The sequence below is a fragment of the Taudactylus pleione genome, unplaced genomic scaffold (genome assembly GCF_031769625.1).
Source record: "Taudactylus pleione unplaced genomic scaffold, aTauple2 ptg000699l, whole genome shotgun sequence".
NCBI lineage: Eukaryota > Metazoa > Chordata > Amphibia > Anura > Myobatrachidae > Taudactylus > Taudactylus pleione.
In genome coordinates this window covers 2,050,347-2,075,000 of record NW_028285101.1, presented here as the reverse complement: position 1 = coordinate 2,075,000, position 24,654 = coordinate 2,050,347, and the positions used below count along the sequence as shown (strand labels likewise).

At 45.4% G+C, this 24,654-nt stretch overlaps 1 long non-coding RNA gene across 1 annotated transcript in view; it reads right to left on the bottom strand.

Moving 5' to 3' along the window:
• The window catches only part of LOC148477687 (uncharacterized), a 366,671-nt gene that overhangs the window by 73,409 nt on the left and 268,608 nt on the right, over positions 1-24,654 (bottom strand). The gene's annotated exons all lie outside the window — the stretch shown is intronic.

Here is a 24,654-nt window from a genome sequence, read left to right as displayed (position 1 = left end):
CAGTCTGTCAAAAACCTGTGCGAAAGCTACAAAAGTAACCTTTTATCATCACAGTCTGAGCAAGTGTCAAACTCCTATTAAATTCAGAGTTAGTGAACAGTCAGCCAATCAGGAACTGCCACTGCTTATTGGCTGTCGGTCCGTGAGCTCTGATTGCCTCACGACCGGCAGTGCTGTCTCTCCATGTCTGCCTGCCGATGCACCAGCTGTAATCAGTTGGCAGGCCAACACCAAAGGAAAACTGCTGCCACCCAGGCCCCCCTCAGTGGCCTTGACTGGACCAACCTACCTTGTGTGCATGACTGGGTGCAGAGGGGAGCGGCAGTCCATAGAGGTATCTCGGGCACCATAGCAGCCACACCCTTTGCACCCACGGTAGTTACATGAATGTTAGCAAACAGTGGGGTCCTTTTCAGGATCAATGGAATGGAGTTTTAGGCAAGGACAATGTAAACAAATAAAGGCCGCAGGTAAGGGTCCAGTCTTCTACCCGGGCAGAGCCGGATATCCCAGCTAGTTATAATTGAGACCTATTTTAGTGAACTAATCATATGTACAACAACCAGGCAATGTAATAATGGGACTGGATCATAACTAGGCAGTGTTTAGTGAAACACGATAATGGTTGGGGACCTCTGCTTCCATATAATTGCAGAGATGTGAATATTGTAAATTAGTTACATATATTTCTATATCTAGCCTAACATTGTTGCATACATAAATTAAACAATATAGCAGTAATAGCTTAGAATTAGACATTCACGGTGCCAATAGGAGTTAGAAGACACATTTAGTAGAGACAATAGAGACATACAGATAATATCAATCACAGCAATATTAGTTAGCAGAGACACAAATGTGTCCTTGCTTATCTAGCCTCAATACGCCATGCAGTATGATATGCCCGCCGTGAGTGAGCCGTTACATTGGGCATCTTTTTTTTCCAAAAATGTGTCTAAGTTGACGCACCAGGAGACTGGGCTGATAACTTTGATATGTGACACTTGTATATCTGTGTGCGACTGTGAACGGAACTTGGTGTGGGAAAAATCTGTGGCCGCTGCCATGTTGCTCTTTGTATGCACACAGATATACAAGTGCCACATATCAAATTAATCAGCAAAACAAATATGCGATAAAGATACACAGCGCTAGTAGAGTCTCATGGGACCAAGCACGACAAGAGGGGCTGTTTGACACCACTACAGCAAAGAAGAGTGAGGACACATCTGTAGCACTCGCTAATACTTAGTAGTGACTGGGCACAGTGGGCATACAAATAGAAATATAATGATAGCCAATCATATGAGCTAGCAGATAATGGGGTCTATTTATGATCTAGAAAAAATACTGAATCTAACTAAAATAGTGTACTTGCAAGAGATAGACAGTCTGCATTTGGAGGAAGCTGGCAATAGCAATGCCTGTCCTCCTATTGTTATCATCCTCTTAGGATGACAATAGCAAAGGAGCCAAATAAGTTATTATTAAAATAGAGATATTTTAAAATTGCAAATTATATTATAATAGTTCCTATTTTAAATGGCCACAAATGTGCTGCACACCAGATGGGATGATTCCACGGCCAATGCAGTGCTGTTGCATACAGCATGTAATGGACACTGAATGTAATGATACACTGCTCCTTTTTATGACAATCGTGCTGTGTGTGCGGCGATGAGATGTACCATTACATCGCATCACTGCATACATGGGTCGTACCACCATAAGGTGTGTACCCAGCATTACAAGCACCAATTAATTGAGATTATGATTTGCTACAATACTGATCAAAGTGGTTAATTAAATAATTGTTAATTACTGCTTTATATTTTCACATGCCAAAAACCTGAACTACTCAATTGGAATAAAGCCCTAAAGAGAAGATATGTATAGAATGTGGAACCTGAGGAGTTACTTTTTATGGTGCAATAATATACTAACTGCCAACAACAACATAGTGCTGGACATGAGATTTGCTGCAGAGTGCTTGAATCCTTTTTTGATTCTAATTCACTAGCTCAGTAATGAATGGAAGTTATATTCAGCAGGTCAAATATTGGTCTGTGTGTCCAAAGGTAGCTTCATGTCCAGTGTGGATGTCTACCTCATCCCCAAAGGAGCTAGTTCCCACATCACAAATCAGCCATACATAAGCGAGTACAATCACCAGTCTGTGTTCTTCAGGAGAGACCTGGGTAAGCAGGTATCCCTTATTTGCCGTGTTGTCCTGGCATGCACATCTCCCATGCAGTAGATTATGGGTAGAGCAGACGTTTTACATAGCACATCAGGGCATGTGTAGCAGCACTAAACCAGTACCAGATTAGTCATAAAGGAAAGTTTGCATTTCTTTGTGCAACAGGTCCCATAGTGTGATACTCAACAATTGTTAGGCACATTTTATCTATTGAAAGTAGAAAGAGTAACCCAGTCTCTGCCCATTTAGCCTCCCAATTATGCCGATTTACTGTACACATTTGTCCTGATTGCTATGAGTAGCTCTACACTGTTCAAGATGAACCTTATAGGGAACTCAATCCTACCATTTTAAATCTGAATAAACACTTATCTATTTAACATGTACATATACAGCAATATAATTGAATACTGCCACTCCTCAACCCTCCACTGTTTTCTTCTCCGTGCACTCCCCAAGTGTTCACCACTTCCCCTTAGTACAGTATGTACAGTAGCAATCGCACGCAGGATTCTCTTCACTAATGTTCTCCCCCTGGTACAGGGCTGTAGCAGGGCACTTCAGAGACATGTGCCTGCCCCCACTTCCTCCCATCCTGAAAACTTGTGATGTCATGATTTTTCAGGCACCCCACAAGCCAGAGAAGAGTCGGCAATGTCATGCCTTCAGCATAGGGTTTGTTATGTTGCACTAATTCACATTAGCAGCCCCACCTAGTGGTCAGGTCAGCAGCAGTCTAAATCTGATCTATTTTGTCCTTCTTAACATTCCATAGCAGTCTAGCAATGCATTCTGGGCTAAAGGAGCTGTAAGCAGCCATTTTCCTTTTTACATGGTCCCAGACAGTCATCATTACATATGCTCAACCTGGTACAGCACCCGATGGCGAGTTCTAAGATTCAACCTTGCCATCATATTGTAGACCTGCTTAGCCAGTTAGGTTATGCATGTTAGCTGTACTATGTGACACTACAGTCTATACTTTGCTATACTGTATGTTTCATGTTGTTTGCATATCCCATGTTATGTATATGTTTGCCTTGCATTCCCATGTACATAGAGTATGTTTTTCATTGTTTGTTTACCGTTTTACCATCACTTATCACTTATCATCACTCATCTCATCATGCACACACGTGCACACTTGTTTATACGCATCAATCTGTGTACATCCATGCAAGCTCCTCTATCGAATAAGAAACTCAGTTCTTCAGATCACATCTGACTGGATTATTGGAAGATAGAGTATTGGTTATGCTGGCTGCTCCAAATTTGTCAGACACTTAGTGCAGGGCAGTACAGTAAAACATCGGGCTCCCAGCGTGTGATGCATATATCTGACTTCGTCAGCAACTTTTCTGTCAGCAAGTGGGACACATACTGATCTGTTACACTGCCAGCAAGAGCTATCTGCATATGACAGCACAAGAGTTTCTATACAGTCTAATTGTGGCAGCTCAGCAATAGGAGTACCGCCATTAACTACACAGGAATTTCATACTGTCAGTACAGCCACCTGCATATGGCAAGACAACAGTCCCTGCACAGTCAAATAGCCTAACACAGTCCCAAGACCCTGACTACTCAGAGACCTGCTACAGTGTCAGCTCAGTTATCTGCACATTACAATACAGCAACCTCTACACAGTCAAGCATTTCCATTCCATCATCATGCCACAGAAAACGACATCTTCATACAAAACAAGGTCCCAAGTCTCTAGTTCCTCCAAATCTTTATCTACCAGCAATGCAGCCATAATGGCACGCGCAAAAGCGGAAGCTGCAAAAGTGTGGGCCACCTTTACCGTACAAGAGATGCAATTGAAAATAGAAAAATCATGTTTAGAAGCAGAGAAAGGAATAGAGAGATCACGTCTGGAAGCAGAAAGAGATATGGAGAGTTCACGTCTGGATGCAGAAAGAGATATGGAGAGGTCACATCTGGATGCAGAAAGAGATATGGAGAGGTCACGTCTGGATGCAGAAAGAGATATGGAGAGTTCACGTCTGGATGCAGAAAGAGATATGGAGATGTCACATCTGGAAGCAGAAAGAACACACCTAGATGCAGAAAGAGATATGGAGAGGTCCCGTCTGGATGCAGAAAGAGTTATGGAGAAACAACCCCTAAAAGCAATTAGTGAGAAGCTCACTGCAGAGAAGGAGGCAGCAGCTGCTATCGCTGAAGCAGCATTCTTAGAGTCGTGAGAACTTAATATGAGGATCAATGTGCTTGATGCAGAGCTTGGATCGCAGAATTCATTGCAACGCACATCAGAATATGTAAATCAAGCATCCAAAATGAAAAGCAAACCTCAATCAGTACAAAGCATGCATTCAGATTTCATCAGTGAAACAAGCCAAACACACTATACAGCGCCCCCACTAGTTGACGGTGAACTGCAAACTTGCAAAGAAGAGAATTATAGACAAAGGGAACCCATGAGGGACAACCTTCCCCCACACCAGGTGTCTGAATCTGCAAACTACAACAAAGGCACAACTACCCGCACACAAAAGTGGTATCATACAAGCCAACAGGAACTATACAATCCTAACAGGTATGACCATGCACCATTTACTCACTATGTTAATGCACAAACAGCATCTCCTAGAGCCAATCAAGACACATTAGACTTTGCCAAGTTTCTTGCTCGCCGTGAACTGGTCACAAAAGGACTCTCAAAGTTCAATGATCGCCCTGAGAGCTTCAGAGCCTGGCAATCCTCTTTCCAAAATGTAATCAGAGGGTTAGGCCTTTCACATAGCGAAGAGATAGACCTTTTAATTAAATGGCTTGGGAATGAATCCGCTGAACATGCTAGAAGGATAAGAGTGATCAATATTAACCATCCTGAGAATGGCCTTAAAAAGATCTGGGATAGATTAAATGAGTGCTACAGCTCACCAGAGATAATAGAAAGTGCACTATTCAAAAGAATTGATGATTCCCTAGGTTACCTAACAAAAGCTATCAGAGACTGAGAGAATTAAGTGACTTACTAATGGAGCTTCAAGTAGCCAAGTGTGAGGGAGACTTACCAGGACTTGCATTCCTCGACACAGCCAGAGGCATTACCACTATAGTGCAAAAGCTACCTTACAATCTGCAGGAGCAATGGCCTACCCATGGCTCCAAATATAAGCAGCGGCACAACATGCCATTTCTACCATTCTCTGTTTTTGTGGACTTCGTGCACCAACAAGCTAAGACCAGGAATGATCCTAGTTTTGCCTTTACACTGACCAGCTCAACCCCTATTCTACCTAACCCCCCCAAACTGTCAGTCGCAGTTCACAAGACTAACGTGCATTATACAGATACTTCCCACAGGTCTACCTATTCTAATCGTCAAGAGAACAAAGATAAAGATCCTGCCAAGCAGTGTCCCCTGCATAACAAACAGCATCCTCTACCGAAATGCAGAGCCTTCAGAGAAAAGTCCCTGGAGAACTGCAAAGCATTCCTAAGAGAAAACGGCATCTGCCACAAGTGCTGCTCTTCTACAACCCACCTTGCCAAGGATTGTAAGGTTAGTGTTAACTGCATAGAATGTCACAGCACAGAACACAACACAGCTCTACACCCTGGACCTTCCCCATTGACTTTACAACACAGTTATGGTGACACAGAGCATGGTGGAGAGCTCTGTGTGGAGCAAAGAGACACTACTGCAGTCATACCAGAGATAACTTCACAATGTACTGAATTCTGCAAAGACACTATTAGTGGCAGATCTCGCTCCAAAATCTGTTTAGTCAGAGTCTACACCAACGGTCAACCAGAGAAAGCAGTCAAACTTTATGCAATTCTAGATGATCAAAGTAATACGTCTCTAGCCAGATCAACCTTCTTTGAGACCTTTAATATCAAAGGACCCAGCACTCCATACTCCTTAAGGACTTGTGCAGGGAGTTTTGAGACAATGGGGAGGAGAGCAATCGGCTATCAAGTCGAGTCCATAGACAGAAAGACATGCCTTCCCTTACCCACTATCACTGAATGCAATGAGATCCCTGATAATAGGTCTGAAATCCCTACACCAGATGCAGCTATCCATCATACACATTTGAAACGTATAGCACATCTGATACCAGAAATGGACCCACTAGCCCAGATAATTCTACTCATTGGGAGAGATATCTTACGAGTCCACAAGGTCAGAAGTCAGATTAACGGTCCACACAATGCTCCTTATGCTCAAAGATTAGACCTAGGATGGGTCATAATAGGAGAAGTATGTCTTGGAAATGTGCATAAACCAGTTACTGTCAACAGCATGCTTACCTGTACTTTAGAAAATGGATGCCCTTCTCTATTTCAACCATATCACAATCACTTCCTCATAAAGGAACTACCACACTGCACTGTCATAGACTCTCCTAGTGACAACCACATCTGTGACAGCTACCAAGAACATTTGGTGTGCACAGTCTTCCAAAGAACAAAAAGGGATGACCAAGTTGCAATGTCCATAGAGGACAATCTATTCCTGGAAATAATGAAAAAGGGACTAGTCAAAGATGATGCCAACAGCTGGGTTGCACCTCTATCCTTTAAAACACACAGACGGCGCCTACCTAACAACAGAGAACAAGTATTTAAATGCCTCTCTTCACTAAAACGCAACTTCCACAGGAAGCCAGAAATGAAAGATCACTTCTTCTCTTTCATGGACAAAATATTTGAGAATGGTCATGCTGAGATAGCTCCCATTCTTAAAGACACAGATGAATGCTGGTACTTACCAATATTTGGAGTATACCACCCAAAGAAACCAGGTCAGATCAGAGTAGTGTTTGATTCCAGTGCCAAGTTCGAAGGCATCTCCTTAATGTTCTCCTGACAGGACCAAACCTTAACAACAAACTCCTTGGAGTACTCATACGTTTCCGTAAGGACTATTGCCTTCACAGCTGACATTCAACAAATGTTTCATTGCTTCCTCATGAGGGAAAGTGACAGGAATTTCCTAAGATTCCCTTGCTTCAGAGACAACGACCCCTCTAAAGATATTGCAGAGTACCGCATGAGGGTACACATCTTTGGTAACAGCCCTTCCCCTGCAGTTGCCATCTACGGACTCAGTCGTTCAGCTCAAGAGGGTGAGCTAGAGTATGGTTCTGATGTTAGACAACTTGTGGAAAAAGATTTCCATGTAGAGGTCTGTTTAAAATCTATGCCAACGGATGAGACAACAATCAGCCTCCTCAAGAGAGCTCAGGAAATGCTTGCCTGCTCTAATCTCAGGCTTTACAAAATAGCTTCCAACAGCAAGAGAGTGATGGAAGCCTTCCCTTCTCAAGATCATACCAGTGATTTAAGGGATTTAGATTTAGGAACTGAGGACCTTATTCAGAGTCGGTCGCGAGCGCTGAGTGCTCGCAACCGACTCGATGTTGGTCCACAGGGCATGCGCACGATGGAGACGGCTCCGTCGTGCGCATGCGCGAGCCCCCGCTAACGATGGGTGATCCGTCGTTAGCGGGCTCGAAGCAGACGGAGCAAGCTGTAGATGTTGATTGACAGCTCGCTCCATTTGCTGGGCGGGCAGGGGGCGTGCCTACCCAAACGGAGGCATTCCCGCCTGAACGCTAGCCGTTTGGGGGCGGTCCCACTGACATCACCAGTGATGTCAGTGGGGAGCTTCCTGCTGAAACACAGCAGGAAGCTCCCTGGGGCTTAAGGTTGACGACACCCTACCCTAGGGTCTCGTCGTAAGCCCCGATGGTCGCGATGGTCTTGACCATCGCGACCATCTCCCTTAGCGGTCGTTAGAGCTGTGGGTGTTAACCCACAGCCTAACGACCGACATGGAGGCGGCCATTCAGGATGCAAGTGGCCGCCCTGTTTCTGAGCGACCGCTTGCATCCCACGACCGCCTCTGAATGAGGCCCAGATTCTCCACCAGCTCAATGTAGCCTTGGACTCTTATGGGACTTAAAATCTGACTCCTTTACCTTCCAAGCGAACAGTGGGGAAAAACCCTACACCCACAGCGGTGTCTTGTCTGTTATAAACAGCCTGTATGACCCCTTAGGATTTGCTGCTCCTGTCACTATCCAAGGTAAAGCCTTGCTCAGAGACCTAACCTGCGAGTCATCCGACTGGGACGCGCCACTGTCTCCTCAGAAAAAAAAATTGTGGGAGGAGTGGAAAAGTTCTCTGTCCACCTTAACCAACCTTTATATTACACGTTCATATGCTCCTGTGCCTTCTACAGAAGTACAAAACCAGAGACTGTGTGTATTTTCTGACGCTTCAATTCAAGCAATTACCGCTGTTGCATATCTTAAAACTGTGGATATTAGAGGCCAGTGTCATATTGGGTTTGTCATGAGCAGTTTTGGGATAGTATGTGGAGGGGGGAGCAGTTTTGGGGCAGTATGTGGAGGGGAGAGCAGTGTTGGGGCAGTATGTGGAGGGGAGAGCAGTGTTGGGGCAGTATATGGAGGGGAGAGCAGTGTTGGGGCAGTATGTGGAGGGGAAAGCAGTGTTGGGAAGTTTGTGGAGTGGGGGGAGCAGTGTTGAGGCAGTATGTGGAGGGGAGAGCAGTGTTGAGGCAGTATGTGGAGTGGAGGGAGCAGTGTTGGGGCAGTTTGTGGAGTGGGGAGAGCAGTGTTGAGGCAGTATGTTGAGTGGGGGGAGCAGTGTTGAGGCAGTATGTGGAGGGGAGAGCAGTGTTGGGCAGTTTGTGGAGTGGGGGGAGCAGTGTTGAGGCAGTATGTGGAGGGGAGAGCAGTGTTGAGGCAGTATGTGGAGGGGAGAGCAGTGTTGAGGCAGTATGTGGAGTGGGGGGAGCAGTGTTGGGGCAGTTTGTGGAGTAGGGAGAGCAGTGTTGAGGCAGTATGTTGAGTGGGGGGAGCAGTGTTGAGGCAGTATGTGGAGGGGAGAGCAGTGTTGGGCAGTTTGTGGAGTGGGAGAGCAGTGTTGGGCAGTTTGTGGAGTGGGGAGAGCAGTGTTGAGGCAGTATGTTGAGTGGGGGGAGCAGTGTTGAGGCAGTATGTGGAGGGGAGAGCAGTGTTGGGCAGTTTGTGGAGTGGGAGAGCAGTGTTGGGCAGTTTGTGGAGTGGGGGAGCAGTGTTGGGGCAGTATGTGGAGGGGAGAGCAGTGTTGGGGCAGTATGTGGAAGTGGAAGCAGTGTTGGGGTAGGATGTGTTTATTTTTATGCATCCTGCATTTGCTGCATACAAATAAAGGAACAGGACTATGGTAATTCAGTCCACTAGGTCAGATGAGGGCAATCGGCACAGCCGGTCTTCCTGGTGAGCAGGGAACGAGAGCAGCCCCCCACAGCATATCTATCTGGTTGCAGATGAGGAGAGGTGCTCACTCATCACAACACTTCTAGTTCCACTGCAGAAGGAACAGAGGGTCTGATTCAGAGCCGAACACTATTTGCGCTCGCTCGTCCAGAAAAAGGGGCAGGCTATTTAAATTGACCGTTTGCTCTTTGCGGTCTGTTGACGCCTCTATGTCTGAATGAGCTAACAAAACATGCGGACGTTTTTTTGTAAAAAACGCCCCCTGGCCGCTCGCATCATACGTCATCTCCGCTATTTATTAGATTAATCGAGTACATCGAAAGGCGAATGAACTGCTCGCTATTCTTGTGGTAGCATTTTCCTACCGCAATCATGCGAGCAGTTCTGGCTAAAAGACATCCAACTGACGTGGTCGATGACGCTGCTTTGTTAATTATGCACACCCATTAAACGCCAGTTTTGACCGTTTGGCACGCCTGCGTTCGAATCTCCACTCCCCGTTTTCAAGCACATTCCCCTGTTACCACCCACAAACGCCTCATCCTGTCACTCAAATTAGCAGGCATTCGCTATATTGCAAGCACACGATTTTCGACCGCACTGACTGGTTTGCGCATGCGTACTAAAACCCATACGCATGCGCAGATGTGCGAAAATCGCTCGGAACGAACGAGCGGCTGCTTACGAGCGGCTCTGAATCAGGCCCAGAGTTCATAGGGAGCAGCCTGTGTATACAAAGAGCCTATGGTAAGAAAGAGCCAGATATGAACAGGAGCAGCTGCGCTCAGGATAGCACCCCCATCATTTTTGTATTGTTCCACTTGGGAATGATCCTGACATTCTATTTAAAACATTAAACAAAAAATCACAGCCCATGTACTGTGGTTGGCCGGGCGCCAACCACAGTACATGGGCTGCGATTTTTTTTTTGTTGTAGCCAGCATCCGGAGCATAGTCTCCTCCTGCACCTCCCCCTGCTTAGAGGGAACGAACAGTGAATTATTATTGGATACATTTAGGATGCTTAGTGTGATATTAAAAATGTATATTTGAAATAAGTAAGAAGTAAAACAATTTGGTAAATAAAATAATAAATTGTGGAATAAAAAAATATGAGCAGAGATTATTACAGATTGCTACTGCATTTTCATTGTTAATAAAAATAAGTAACTTTTCTGCTTATACATGAACTATTTAGGGCAAATGTAAGTGGAACTACAGTACAAGTATCTTCTGGCTGACAGAGCATGCTTGGACCAGTGGCATAACCAACTTTTGCCATGTGGGGGAGCGAAGATCCCAGACATATGCAGAAGGTGCATGCATCCTCAGTAACCTGACATTTGCAATGCGCTGACCATGGGAAAAGTCGTGTCGTCAATGTGTTTTTTTTATTCATGGATGCTTATATGCGACAAAGAGGACCCTTCTCTAAGGATTTAAGTAAATGATAAAGTGATAAAGAAGTGTTTATTTAAAAAAGTACTTTTGCACTGTGTACTTGTCCTGTCTTTTTTTTTGTCTGCCAGGGCACTTGTGGTTTTCCAAGTGCCAGTGATTGGAGCCCTGCTCAATGGTGCTTATCGTAAGGCGTCACCTAGCAAGCAGTGCCAGGTGATTGTTCCATGTACCTGCTCTGGACGTACCTTGCAAACCCTCTCATATTGACTAAGGATTTTGACCCTTGATGATTATTCTGTTGCTCTGTCTCTGTGGATGCAGCTAATGTACTACTGTGTCCATCTCTGAATTAGGCCCATAGTTGCAGGGACATACACAATTGTACATATTCCCATATTCAAACAATATAATAGCCAGGTATCTACACAAATACACTGAGCCAGACACAGACCATGATACAGTACTTCGCATTAGTTTTAATTCTACCAAAAACAATTTTAAACTAAAAAAAATGTCTGAGTGCATTTTAAGATATACAATGGCCAAAATTTATAGAAATCACAGTACTCTGCCAAAAAAAATAAAAATAATATATATGTATACACACGCATGCATACATACATAGACAAAACATCACACTGCTACAGATTACCCTGTTCTGGCCCTTTAGAAGATTTTAAGGAAGCTGTATCAAGCATTGGAGAGGGATAAACTAGCCCAAAGCAACCAATCAGCAATGGTGTCACTAGGGGGCGACGGGCCATACTGGGTGTCACCCCCTTGGATGAAGTCACCAAGCAACGCTGATGGGTGATGTGCACATACATGTATCATCCACTGTGTTAGGAGAAGCTGAGGGCTGCCCAGCAGCTCCCGGAGCACTGGGCAAGCCCCAAGTGTGACAAGAGCGGGAGTGGCTTTGCAGTCACGAGGTCACGTGCTAAGAGTTTATAGATGACTGCCAATAAGCATCCAAGGTGTCAATCCAATAAGGTGCGAGTTTGTTTCATGAAATACACATACATCACTCAACTACATGCACCAGAGAAATGCTAGATCCAATTAGAAATGATTATTTTTGGTAGTCACAGCGAAGGTGTGCAACTTTTCTACAAAATGCGACATGGAAGAAGTGCATGAAAAAGTGAGAAAACCACCCTGAACCCCAAAATAAGTGACAACTGAGATAGTAGGACCATATAGAAGGCTGTTAGTGGCCATAAGGAAAGTACTGGAGGTTTTTATTTTTGCACTTTTTATTAATGGTGGAAAATGACAGCCAACAAGTGTTTCTCAGCAATTTAAAGCATTTCCAGCATTTTGGGGTATAGAGAAATGTTTGTATAGCAGTTCTTCAATGTTTTTATACAAGTTTGTAAAAAGTTGGAATAAACACTTTACCTCTCATCTGTAAGTTCTAATCTCTCTTTCCCATTAGTACACCACCCCATGTACCTTTCCCACATCATTTACACCTCCTTGTACCTGTGCCACATCATTTACACCTCCACATACCTGTCCCACATTATTTATGCCTCCTTGTACCTGTGCCACATCATTTACACCTCCACATACCTGTCCCACATCATTTACACCTCCAAATACCTGTGCCACATCATTTACACCTCCATATACCTGAACCACATAATTTACACCACCACATACCTGCCCACATCATTTACACCTCCAAATACCTGTGCCACATCATTTACACCTCCACATACCTGAACCACATCATTTACACCTCCTCATACCTGTCTCACATCATTTACACCTCCACATACCTGTCCTACATCAATTACACATCCACATACCTGTCCCACATCATTTACACCTCCACATACCTGTCCCACATAATTTACACCTCCACATACCTGCCCCACATCATTTACACCTCCTCCTACCTGCCCCACATCATGTACATCTCCAGATACTGTACCTGTCCTACATCATTTACACCTCCACATACCTGTCCTACATCATTTACACCTTCACATACCTGTCTTACATCATTTACACCTTCACATACCTGTCCTACATCATTTACACCTCCACATACCTGCCCTACATCATTTACACCTTCACATACCTGTCCTACATCATTTACACCTTCACATACCTGTCCTACATCAGTTACACCTCCACATACCTGCCCCACATCATTTACACCTCCACATACCTGTCCCACATCATTTACACCTCCACATACTTGTCCCCCATCATTTACACTTCTATATACCTGCCCCACATCATTGTCATCTCCAGATACTGTACCTGTCCCCCATAATTTACACCTCCACATACCTGTCCCCCATCATTTACACCTCCAAATACCTGTACCTCATCATTTACACCTCCACATACCTGTCATACATCATTTACACCTCCAAATACCTGTCCTACATCATTTACACCTTCACATACCTGTCCTACATCATTTACACCTCCACATACCTGTCCTACATCATTTACACCTCCACATACCTGTCCCACATCATTTACACCTCCACATACCTGTCCCACATCATTTACACCTCCACATACCTGTCCTACATAATTTACACCTCCACATACCTGTCCTACATAATTTACACCTCCACATACCTGTCCCACATCATTTACACCTCCACATACCTGTCCCACATCATTTACACCTCCACATACCTGTCCCACATCATTTACACCTCCACATACCTGCTCCACATAATTTAACCCATTATTGAGCGGTTTAGAGAACGTCTCCTGAAAACTGACATGGCTTTATTTGCCAAATTATGCTATATAAAACCCCTACAAGTGCATGATTATTCACTGGAATGGGTGTACCAGAGGTTCTGCACTGGGGGGGAGGGGGGGTGATTCAGCAGAGGACGGAATTGCAAAGCCGCACACAAGCAGCTCTGCAATTCCGTCCTTGCTAAAATCCAAATGCAGCAGAAGGTGTGTGACACCTCCTGCTGCATCTGCGATCCCAGCACTGCGTACGAGGTCGCAGCCTTGGATCACCATCAAGGCCGATGGACGACCGAGTAACCCACAGCTTACACAGGCTGGTTGGCATGTGAGGACAGGAACCAGCGTCCATGGACACAGATCCTGGCCTTGCCATTCCTGGAAAATGGGGTAACACCACCCCCCCATTTCTGGGAATGCAGGCCATACCTGCCCCCGCCGCACTGCCCCATAAACGCCTCTGCCTGTCAATGAGTCAGAGGCAGTGGCGTATCTACAATGGGGGCCCCGCACCGCACACACTGCACCCATATTATTTAAAACTTACCTGTCCGTGGTCCCACGGCGGGTGTCTGGGCTGCTCAGAATACCGGAAAATGGCCGTCGTGGCCATTTTCCCAGTGTTCTGCGCATGCGCAGTAGACTCCGGGCACTAGAGTGTGCCCGGAGTCTACTGCGCATGCACAGAACACTGGGAAAATGGCCGCCGCAACCATTTTCCGTCATTCTGCGCATGCGCAGTAAACTCCGGGCACACTCTAGTGCCTGGAGTCTACAATGGCTCCGGTGGCTGCCTAGCCGCGTCAGTCGGCCACCGGGCAAAGAAGAGGGGGCACCGCACGGGGAGTGCACACGGGCCCCCTCCTCTCTTGAGACGCCCCTGGGCAGAGCGATACGGGGCCTTGCGTGTGATAATCTGAAATGTGTGTTTAGCAGTGCTGAATGAGGCCCTGTGTCATCCATTTCTACCTTATACAGTAATACAGATTTTTTTCCTACCTTTTCGCGTGCTCAGGGGGGTGCAAAGTAAAAATGACAATTTGGAATTGTATTGTAAATGAAATAAGCATTGTGAGTTTGCTGTGAGAACAGCTTGCAGAACCTAATTTGCACATATTATGGAGCATACACATGGTCAGATTTGTCAGACTTGTCAGATTTGTCAGATGAACGATTGAACGATTAAACGATTTGAACGATTTTACCAAAGTTTTGAATGATTTGAACGATTTGAACGATTGAACGATTTTTGACTGCATTAAAATGAATGGAATCGTCCAAGTCTGACTGCAAACACATCAGATGTCAGAAATCGTTATCTGACCATCGGGAACGCGCATCGTTGATCGTCCATCGTTCAGGCATGTCAGATATGAACGATTTTCCTTCAGATATGAACGACTGAACGATTTTTAAATCGTTATCGTTCATATCTGAAGGAAAAATCTGACCGTGTGTATGCACCATAAGATTGACTCCATTTTATAATTTCAAAGACTGTGCTAAATAAATGACAGAGGGGTCTATTTATCATACCTTAAAAATCGATGGAGGTAACTAGGTTTAGAACTCGCATGGAGTTCTACATGATTACCGGAGGGATTCATCATTCCTCCTCTCCATAACTATCTATTCCAAAAAGCTTTCATTTTTGCGATGACAGCTTTTCAGGAAATAGATACTTTTCCCTGTGTCTACTCTAACTTACCGCAGCTGGAATACGTGTATTCATAAACCCAGCGCATGCGCAGCACTACTTACAGCTGCGGTAATTTTGTGTATGGGGAGTGTGGAAATTAACGCAGGGGGACTTAACTAGGAGATATCAGTAATATCTCCTGTGTTAAATCTGTTTATGAAAACTAAAATAACGTTAATGAAGGAAAATGTCCTTAAAAACGTTATTTTAGTGTTGATAAATAGGCCCCAGAACCTGATTGGTATCTTTGTGCACTTCTCCATCTGGTCTCTCTCCAAGGGCTCTATTTATTAACATTATTTTTACTAAAATAAAGTGAAAAAGGGTGTTTTCACACCCTTTTCACATTATTTTAGTATCACCTACAGTTTTTACAGGGCAATTGGAGTAGAATTCGTAAAATTCTACTCCAACCCCTAAGTATCACTTATTTTTAGTAATCAGATCGCACCATTTCCCATAATTGTAATGGGAAATGTGATCTGGCCAAAGTTACTAAAAATAAAATGTGAAAAAAATACCTAGGGAGGCCCTGTGATAATAAAGCCACCTGGAGGTGTCCGGTAAACATTCCCCTGTTTACCGGACTCCTGCTCTGCTCTAATGGGGAGAGCAGAGCCGGGAGTCGGTCCCAGTAATCAGCTGTGTGGTCTAAACGGACCGCAAGCTGATTACTGTATTGTCAAAATTTTTTTTTTACTTACCTGACTCAGGGACCGGTGATCAGGCCTCCGGTGATGTCTCCCCTCCGGTCAGCTGGTCTCCCATACTGCACTGTGGCCCGGTCATCAGGTGATTGGGTCGGAGTGCAGTATGGGATATCACCTGACCGGACACATGGAGGACATCACTGGAGGCCCGGATCATGCAGGTAAGTGCTATTAAGGGAGGGGGGGTTGCGGGGGGTCCGCAATCAGGGGGGCGGGGCTTAGTGCCAGGGAGGTTAGCAGCAGCGGCTGGTCGGCGCGGGCGCGGGCACTTTGTCACTGTATTTTTTGCAAAAATAACGTGACTAGTGTGCGGAGGGGATTTGCAGGGACAGAGCTTTATCGCAAGCTCTGTCCCTGCAAGGGATTTGTAGTAAATCTCTGTGATATTGCCTGAATTCGCAATGCGAATTCAGTCGATAATATCACACTACAATCTGCATTCAATATGCGGATTGTAGTAAATAGAGCCCCAAGGCTTGATATATCTCCCTATTTTTTTCTGAACAATCTCCCTGAATGCATATACCTAGTGCACGAAGGAGAGCTGAAGTAACCCGGGCCCTAGTATACCACCTCAACCATCTTAGGTATAATCTGCTATTGTTTGTCAGAAATCCTGTATTGAGATTCTCAGAGCAGTTAAGAGTTAGAACATATGGATTCTGCAGGGCCAAAACTAGGATATCTGTCACCCGATGCAAGGCAGCAATTTTGCGCCCCCTCCCTTCCCATACCTGGATTTTGTCCTTGCTCCTCCATAAGGCAGTACACTACTCAGACGTCCCTGGTATAGTGACTTACATTATTCCACACACCATAATGCCCATTACACATTATGCCACACACTGTAATGCCTATTACCAAAGTGCCACTTACATATTTGCCAGACACCATTTTATACCCACAGTAAGGCTTCTAATTACTTTAAAATTACCTGCTCGATGTCAGGGGTTACATGCTCATTGCCAGGGGGTTTCATGCTTGTTGCCAGGGGGTTTCATGCTCGTTGCCATGGGGTTTATGCTCATTGTCAGAGGGTTTATGCTCATTGCCAGGGGTTACATGCTCGTTGCCATGGGGTTTATGCTCGTTGCCAGGGGGTTTATGCTCGTTGCCAGGGGTTACATGCTCGTTGCCATGGGGTTTATGCTTCTTGCCAGGGGGATTTATGCTCATTGCCAGGGGATTTCACGGGAGAAGATGCAGCTTTCCGCATCTTTTCCCAGCAGCACCAGCGTTCCCGGTGCCGGGAACGTTGTGTGCATTGTGCTGGCCTAACAGACACTAGAGGTCCAGTAGGACCTCTAGTATCTGTCTCCTCCTAGGCGGCGGCCATTTTTGGATGGCCGTTTTCAGCAGAGTCCATGCGGTCGGCTGGCATAAACCCCCTGGCAACAAGCATAAACCCCCCTAGCCAGTAAGGACCTCTAGCATTTGTCTTCTTTTTGTCGGCGACCATTTTTGGAAGGCCGTTTTCTGAGTCTGCAGCCCCCAAGTCACCTTGAGTCAGCTTTTTTCACCCCCTGCAATTCGGCACCAGGTGCACGTGCACCGCTAGCCCCCCCCCCTAGTTGCGGCCCTGGATTCTGAAGGGGTATAAGACATTAGGTCTGGGAGTCAGTCCTGAGGTGTAATTGAGAAATTCCATAGAAAGTTAACACATGAACATCTGCTGAGGAGGAAAAAGCAGGGTAAGGGCCAAAAAGGTTAGTTTGGGGCATACTTGCCAACTCTCCCTGATTGTCAGGAAGACTCCCTGAAATAGCAGCAATCTCCTTGAGTCCCTGAAGAGTCTAGCAATCTCCCTGATTGCACCTGTCTCCTAATATGTAGCTGTTATATATATATTGTGACACAGTTAGGTTAGGGGGTCCCTCTCCTGGGTAGAGGACTCCTTCCTTACACACACACACAGCAGCAGGGAAGCAGCACACCAGTCTGGATGCAAGTACAAGCTGGTCGGCGCTAGTCTTTATTGTACAATGACAGAAATATAAAGAAAACATAAATATAAATCCTAGCCCTGTCGGGGCACTAACTTCACAGGTAGTTCCCTCACTACCAGAACCTGGCAAGGCCTAATGCCCTCTCAGCAACAAAGCACAGGCACAGTACTCACAAATAGGTTTTTCAATTGTCTCTGAGCAAACTCCGTGCCTGCTCTCCCAGGTGAGACACTCAGCCCTAAACACACTAGGCTTATATTGGCCACTCTCAGGTGAAAAACTAACAAGCCTGTTACCAGGCTGCGAGAACCAAAACCTGGAGTGGCCGTGGGTGGAGCACTCCCTCTCCTCTCACCCACAACCCCCAGGTCCCAAACCGGCTTTTCAAAAAGCCGAAACTCAAGCCTGCTACACTGCAGACTTTCTCCTGGGGGTTTAAAACACAAAAGACAGGAATCTGGGACAAATGTACCTGCCACAGACCACTTTACCAGTGATCCTATCACAATATATATATATATATACACACACACAGTCAGGTGCATAAATATTGGGACATTGACAGAATTTTCATATTTTGGCCTCTATTCACCACCACAATAGCTTTGAAATGAAACAAACAAGATGTGCTTTAACTGCAGACTTTCAGATTTAATTTGAGGGTAATTACATCCAAATCCGGTGAACAGTGTAAAAATTACAACGGTTTCTATATGTGCCTCCCACTTTTTAAGGGGCCAAAAGTAATGGGACTATCAACTCAAAAGCTATTTCATGGACAGGTGTGGGCTATTCCCTCGTCATTTCATTATCAATTAAGCAACGATTCATGTATCAAATGAAAGGAAATTTAATGCTGAATACAACACAATAAACAGAGGTCAAATATTTGCATTACAAGGGAAGTTATGCTACTTTCAGTGAGACAAAGAAGCACAGATGCGTGAGATTCAAGAAGCGGAATGTAGTAACAGCTACTAACAGCCAATCGGAATCGTCATTCTGAGGACCAATTAGCTGTCGTTTATGAGCAGGTGCAAGGTCATGTTCAAAGGTGGAAAAGGTCAGTTTGGCTGTTTTATTTTGCAGAATAAAGTTGGTTACTGAAGTGCAATTACGGTTGGATGTTTGTGTGTATTGTTTAGTGCTATTGACGGTGTAAGAAATAAATACAACAATGTTGTCCAAGCAAAGTTGTGACTGGTCACCCAGGAAGAGATTCAGGATTGTGGCGTTACGTGAAAATGGTCTTTCGTATGCAGCAATTGCGAGAGAAGTTGGTGGGAATGTGACATCAAGAGTACGAAAGTTTTGTTTACGCTATATGGAAACACAATCAATACAAAACAAAGAAGGAAAAGGCCGGAAAAAGTGCACAACAGCTATTGATGATAGAAGAATAAAACGAATTCGCGTCAGGGACAGATGGATGTCATCTGCGGCCATTAGCAGTGAACTGAGTGCAACTGGTGTTTTTGTCAGTGCAAGAACGGTACTGAGAAGACTAACGGAGGTTGGCCTAAAAGGTAGGATTTTCCGAGAAAAGCCATTGCTAAATAAAAAGCAGCGTCTGAAACAAATACAGTGGGCAAAAGAACACATTGCATGGACAGAAGGTCAGTGGAAAAAAGTGATATGGAGTGACAAAACTAAGATATCGATATTTTTTCGTGATGGGAGAAAATATGTGAGACGTCGCATTGGGGAAGAGGTACATCCAGATTGCATTCAAGCGACAACAAAGTATCCTACAAGTGTTATGATCTAGGCATGTATGACAGCAGATGCTGTAGGCCGCCTTTATGTCATAGATGGCACACTGAGCACAGAAAGTACATTGACACCATCCTACAACCAAAACTTCTACCTTCTATCAGGGATCTTTTTCCAGTTAATGCCCCATTTTTTTTCCAGCAGGATTCAACTCCCTGCCGCACTGCACGGATATGCAAACAGTGGTTCATGGACAATGACACACAGGTACTGGGATGGCCAGGAAACAGCCCAGACCTGAACCCCATAGAACATTAGTGGTTCTGTTTGAAAGAACTGGTACATCTGAGGCATCCACCCAATAAAAGACAATTAATTGAGGCTATGATTGTCTCATGGGACCACATAATAAAGAAGGAAGAGCTCCAAACATTGGTTGACTCAATGCCACGTCGCTATGCTGCTGTCTTGAAAAATAAAGGATACCCAATGAAATACTGATAGGACAGTGACATCATAAGTACACAGGGATTTTCACCCTAAGGGCTCTATTTACTACAATCCGCATTTATAATGCAGATTGTAGCGTGATAATACCGACTGAATTCGCATTGTGAATTCAGGCAATATCACAGGGATTTACTCCAAATCCCTTGCAGGGACAGAGCTTATGATAAAGCTCTGTCCCTGTGAATCCCCTCCGGAGCCTTATCACGGTATTTTCGCAAAAATTACCGTGATTAAGTGCCCACGCATGCGCCGACTGACCGCCGCTGCTACTCCCCCCGGCGCTAAGCCCTGCCCCCGCAATCGCGGACCCCCCGCTACCCCCCCCGGCAACCACTCCCTCCCTTCCTTACACTTACCTGCATGCTCCAGGCCTCCGGTGATGTCCTCCATTCCTCCGGTCAGGTGATCTCCCATACTGCACTGGGGCCCGATCACCTGATGACTGGGCAGCAGTGCACGATGGGAGACCGGCTGACTGGAGGGGAGACATCACCGGAGGCCCGATCACCGGTCCCTGGAGTCAGGTAAGTAAATTATTTTTTTTACTATTTTTTTTTTTTCTTTGTTTTACAGTAATCAGCTTGCGGTCTGTTTAGACCACACAGCTGATTACTGGGACCGGCTCTGCTCTCCCCGTTAGAGCAGGGCAGGAGGCCGGTAACCGGGGGAGACCCTGGATAACGCCACCTCCAGGTGGCGTTATTATCACAGGGCTTTCCCCGATATTTTTTTCACATTTATTTTTAGTAGCTATGGTCGGATCACATTTCCCATTACAGTTATGGGAAATGCGATCTGCCTTACTAAAAATAAGTGATACCTAGGGGTTGGAGTAGAATTTTTCGAATTCTACTCCAACTGCCCTGTAATAACTATAGGTGATACTAAAATAATGTGAAAAGGGTGTGAAAACACCCTTTTTCACTTTATTTTAGTAAAAATAATGTTAATAAATAGAGCCCTAAGTGTTGTTGTCACTGCATAACTTTCCTTGGAATGCAAATATTTGACCTCTGTGTATTGTGTTGAATTCAGCATTAAATTTCCTTTCATTTGAAATATGAATCATTGCACTGCATGAAGTGTAACAGTTTTTATAAGCATTCGAAGTTGAAAAACATTCAAATTTCAAAAAGTGTCCGCAATTTTGGCCACCAGAGTGTGTGTGTGTGTGTGTGTGTGTGTGTGTGTGTGTGTGTGTGTGTGTGTGTGTGTGTGTGTGTGTGTGTGTGTGTGTGTGTGTGTGTGTGTGTGTGTGTGTGTGTGTATATATATATATATATATATATATATACCTGCATTGGTTATAAGGCAATCCCTTTGGCTACCTGCATTTTCTGAATAGTATTAGGGGTCTAGTTACTAAGCAGTTTTAGGGGACAGAGTGAAAAGTGATAATTCTGTGATAAGGTGCCAGCCAATCAGCTCCCAACTGTCATTTTTCAAACACAGCCTGTGAGATGACAGTTGGGAGCTGATTGGCTGGCACTTATCACAGACATCACTTTTCACTCTATCTCCTAACACTGCTTAGTACATAGACCCCTCTATCTCCTAACACTGCTTAGTACATAGACCCCTCTGTCTCCTAACACTGCTTAGTAACTAGACCCCTTAGGGCTCTATTTATTAGGGGTGTGCACCGGCCACTTTTCGTGTTTTGTGTTTTGGTTTTGGATCTGGATCTTTCTTCGTGTTTTGGATCTGGATTGGTTTTGCCAAAACCACCCTTCCGTGTTTTGGGTTCTGGGTTTTGTGTTTTGGATCTGTATTTTTTTTAAAAAAAGCATAAAAACAGCTAAAATCACAGAATTTGTAGGTTTTTCTGCTCCTATGCTATTATTAACCTCAATAACCTTAATTTCCACTCATTTCCAGTCTATTCTGAACACCTCACACCTCACAATAGTGTTTTTATGTCCAAAAGGTTGCACCGAGGTAGCTGGATGACTATGCTAAGCGACACGAGTGGGCGGCACAAACACGTGACCCATCTAGGCGTGATACTGCAGTGGCAGACAGGATGGCAGTTTGAAAAACTAGGCCCCAAACAGTACATAATGCAAAGAAAAAAAAGAGGTGCAAGATGGAATTGTCCTTGGGCCCTCCCACCCACCCTTATGTTGTATAAACAGGACATGCACACTTTAACAAACAAATCATTTCAGCGCCAGGGTCTGCAACACGACTGTGGCTGAAATGATTGGTTCATTTGGGCCCCCACAAAACAAGCTGGCAATTAATCTGTCCCTGCACAAACTGGCTCTACGGAGGCAAGATGTCATCCTCATCCTCCTCATCCACCGATTCCTCACCCTCTTCAGTGTTGTGTACATCCTCATCCTCACAGAGTATTAACTCGTCCCCACTGGAATCCACCACCACAGGTCTCTCTGTACGTTCTGTAGGCTGGTCTCCCTGGAAGAGCTGATAATTCATTTTGATGAACATCATCTTCTCCACATTCTGTGGAAGCAACCTCCTACGCCTTTCGCTGACAAGGTTCCCGGCTGCACTAAACACTCTTTCGGAGTACACACTGGAGGGGGGCAACTCAGGTTAAATAGAGCCAGTTTGTACAGGGGCCTCCAAATTGTCTCTTTTTTCCTGCCAGTACAGGTATGGACTGTCTGACATGCCTACTTGGATGCTGTCACCGATGTAATCCTCCACCATTCTGTCAATGGTGACAGTATCATATGCAGTGACAGTAGACATGTCAGAAATTGTTGCCAGGTCCTTCAGTCCGGACCAGATGTCCAAACTTGGTCCTGCCTGCCTTGCATCACCGCCAGCGGGTTGCTTAGGATAGCTAAGTTTTTTCCTGGCAGCCCCAGTTGCGGGAGAAAATGAAGAAGGAGCTGTTGACGTGTCACGTTCCGCTTCAGCTGACAGTGTGTTCACCAGCAGGTCTTTGCACCTCTGCAGGCTTGTGTCGGCCGGAAAGAGAGACACCACATAGGCTTTAAACCTAAGATCGAGCACGGTAGCCAAAATGTAGTGGTCTGATTTCAATAGATTGACCACCCTGGAATTCTGGCAAAGCGAAAGAAGGGCTTCATCCACAAGTCCCACATGCCGAGCAGAGTCGCTCCGTCTTAGCTCCTCCTTCACTTTCTCCAGCTGCTTCTGCAAAAGCCTGATGAGGGGAATGACCTGACTCAAGCTGGCAGTGTCTGAACTGACTTCACGTGTGGCAAGTTCGAAGGGCTGGAGAACCTTGCACAACATGGAAATCATTCTCCACTGCGCTTGAGTCAGGTGCATACCCCCTCCTTTGCCTATGTCATAGGTGGATGTATAGGCTTGTATGGCCTTTTGCTGCTCCTCCATCCTCTGAAACATATAGAGGGTTGAGTTCCACCGTGTCACAACCTCTTGCTTCAGGTGATGGCGGGGCAGGTTCAAGAGTGTTTGCTGGCGCTCCAGTCTTCGGCACGCAGTCGCTGAATGGCGAAAGTGGCCAGAAATTTTTCGGGCCACCCAAAGCGTCTCCTGCACGCCCCTGTCGCTTTTCAGAAAATTCTGCACCACCAAGTTTATTGTGTGAGCAAAACATGGGACATGCTGGAATTTGCCCAGATGTAATGCCCGCACAATATTGGTGGCGTTGTCAGATATCACAAATCCCCGGGAGAGTCTAAGTGGGGTAAGCCACTGGGCGATGATTTCCCTCAGTTTCTCTAAGAGGTTGTCGGCGGTGTGCCTCTTACTGAAACCGGTGATACACAGCGTAGCCTGCCTTGGAACGAGCTGGCATTTCTGAGATGCTGCTACTGATGACGCTGCTGCTGTTGCTGCGTAAGGTGATACATCTACCCAGTGGGCTGTCACAGTCATATAGTCCTTAGTCTGCCCTGTTCCACTTGTCCACATGTCCGTGGTTAAGTGGACATTGGGTACAACGGCATTTTTCAGGACACTGAGGACACTTTTTCTGACGTTTCTGTACAGTCTCGGTATCGCCTGCCTAGTGAAGTGGAATCTAGACGGGATTTGGAACCGGGAACACACTACCTCCATCAATTGTCTAAATCCCACTGCACTAATGGCGGATACCGGACACACGTCTAACACCAACATAGCAGTCAAGGCCTCAGTTATACGTTTTGCTTCAGGATGACTGCTGTCGTACTTCATCCTCCTCGCTAAGGACTGTTGGAGGGTCAATTGTTTAGTAAAAGTAGTGGTGTTCCTACTTCCTCTCTGGGATGATGAACGACTCCCAGCAGCAGCAACAGCAGCAGCGGCAGCAGGAGGCGTAGCAATGCAGGATCCACCGGAGGAATCCCGGATAGGAGAGTCAGTCATGCCAGTGACATGGCCTGCAGGACTACTTCCGATCCTGACTAAGGAGGAAATTGACGAGGAGGGAGTTGACGGTGTGGTTTGCAGGCGCTTGGATACAACAGGACAACGGGATTTAGGTGTCCCTGGACTGCTTACGGTCTTAGCCAAAGTTTCTGAACTTGACAG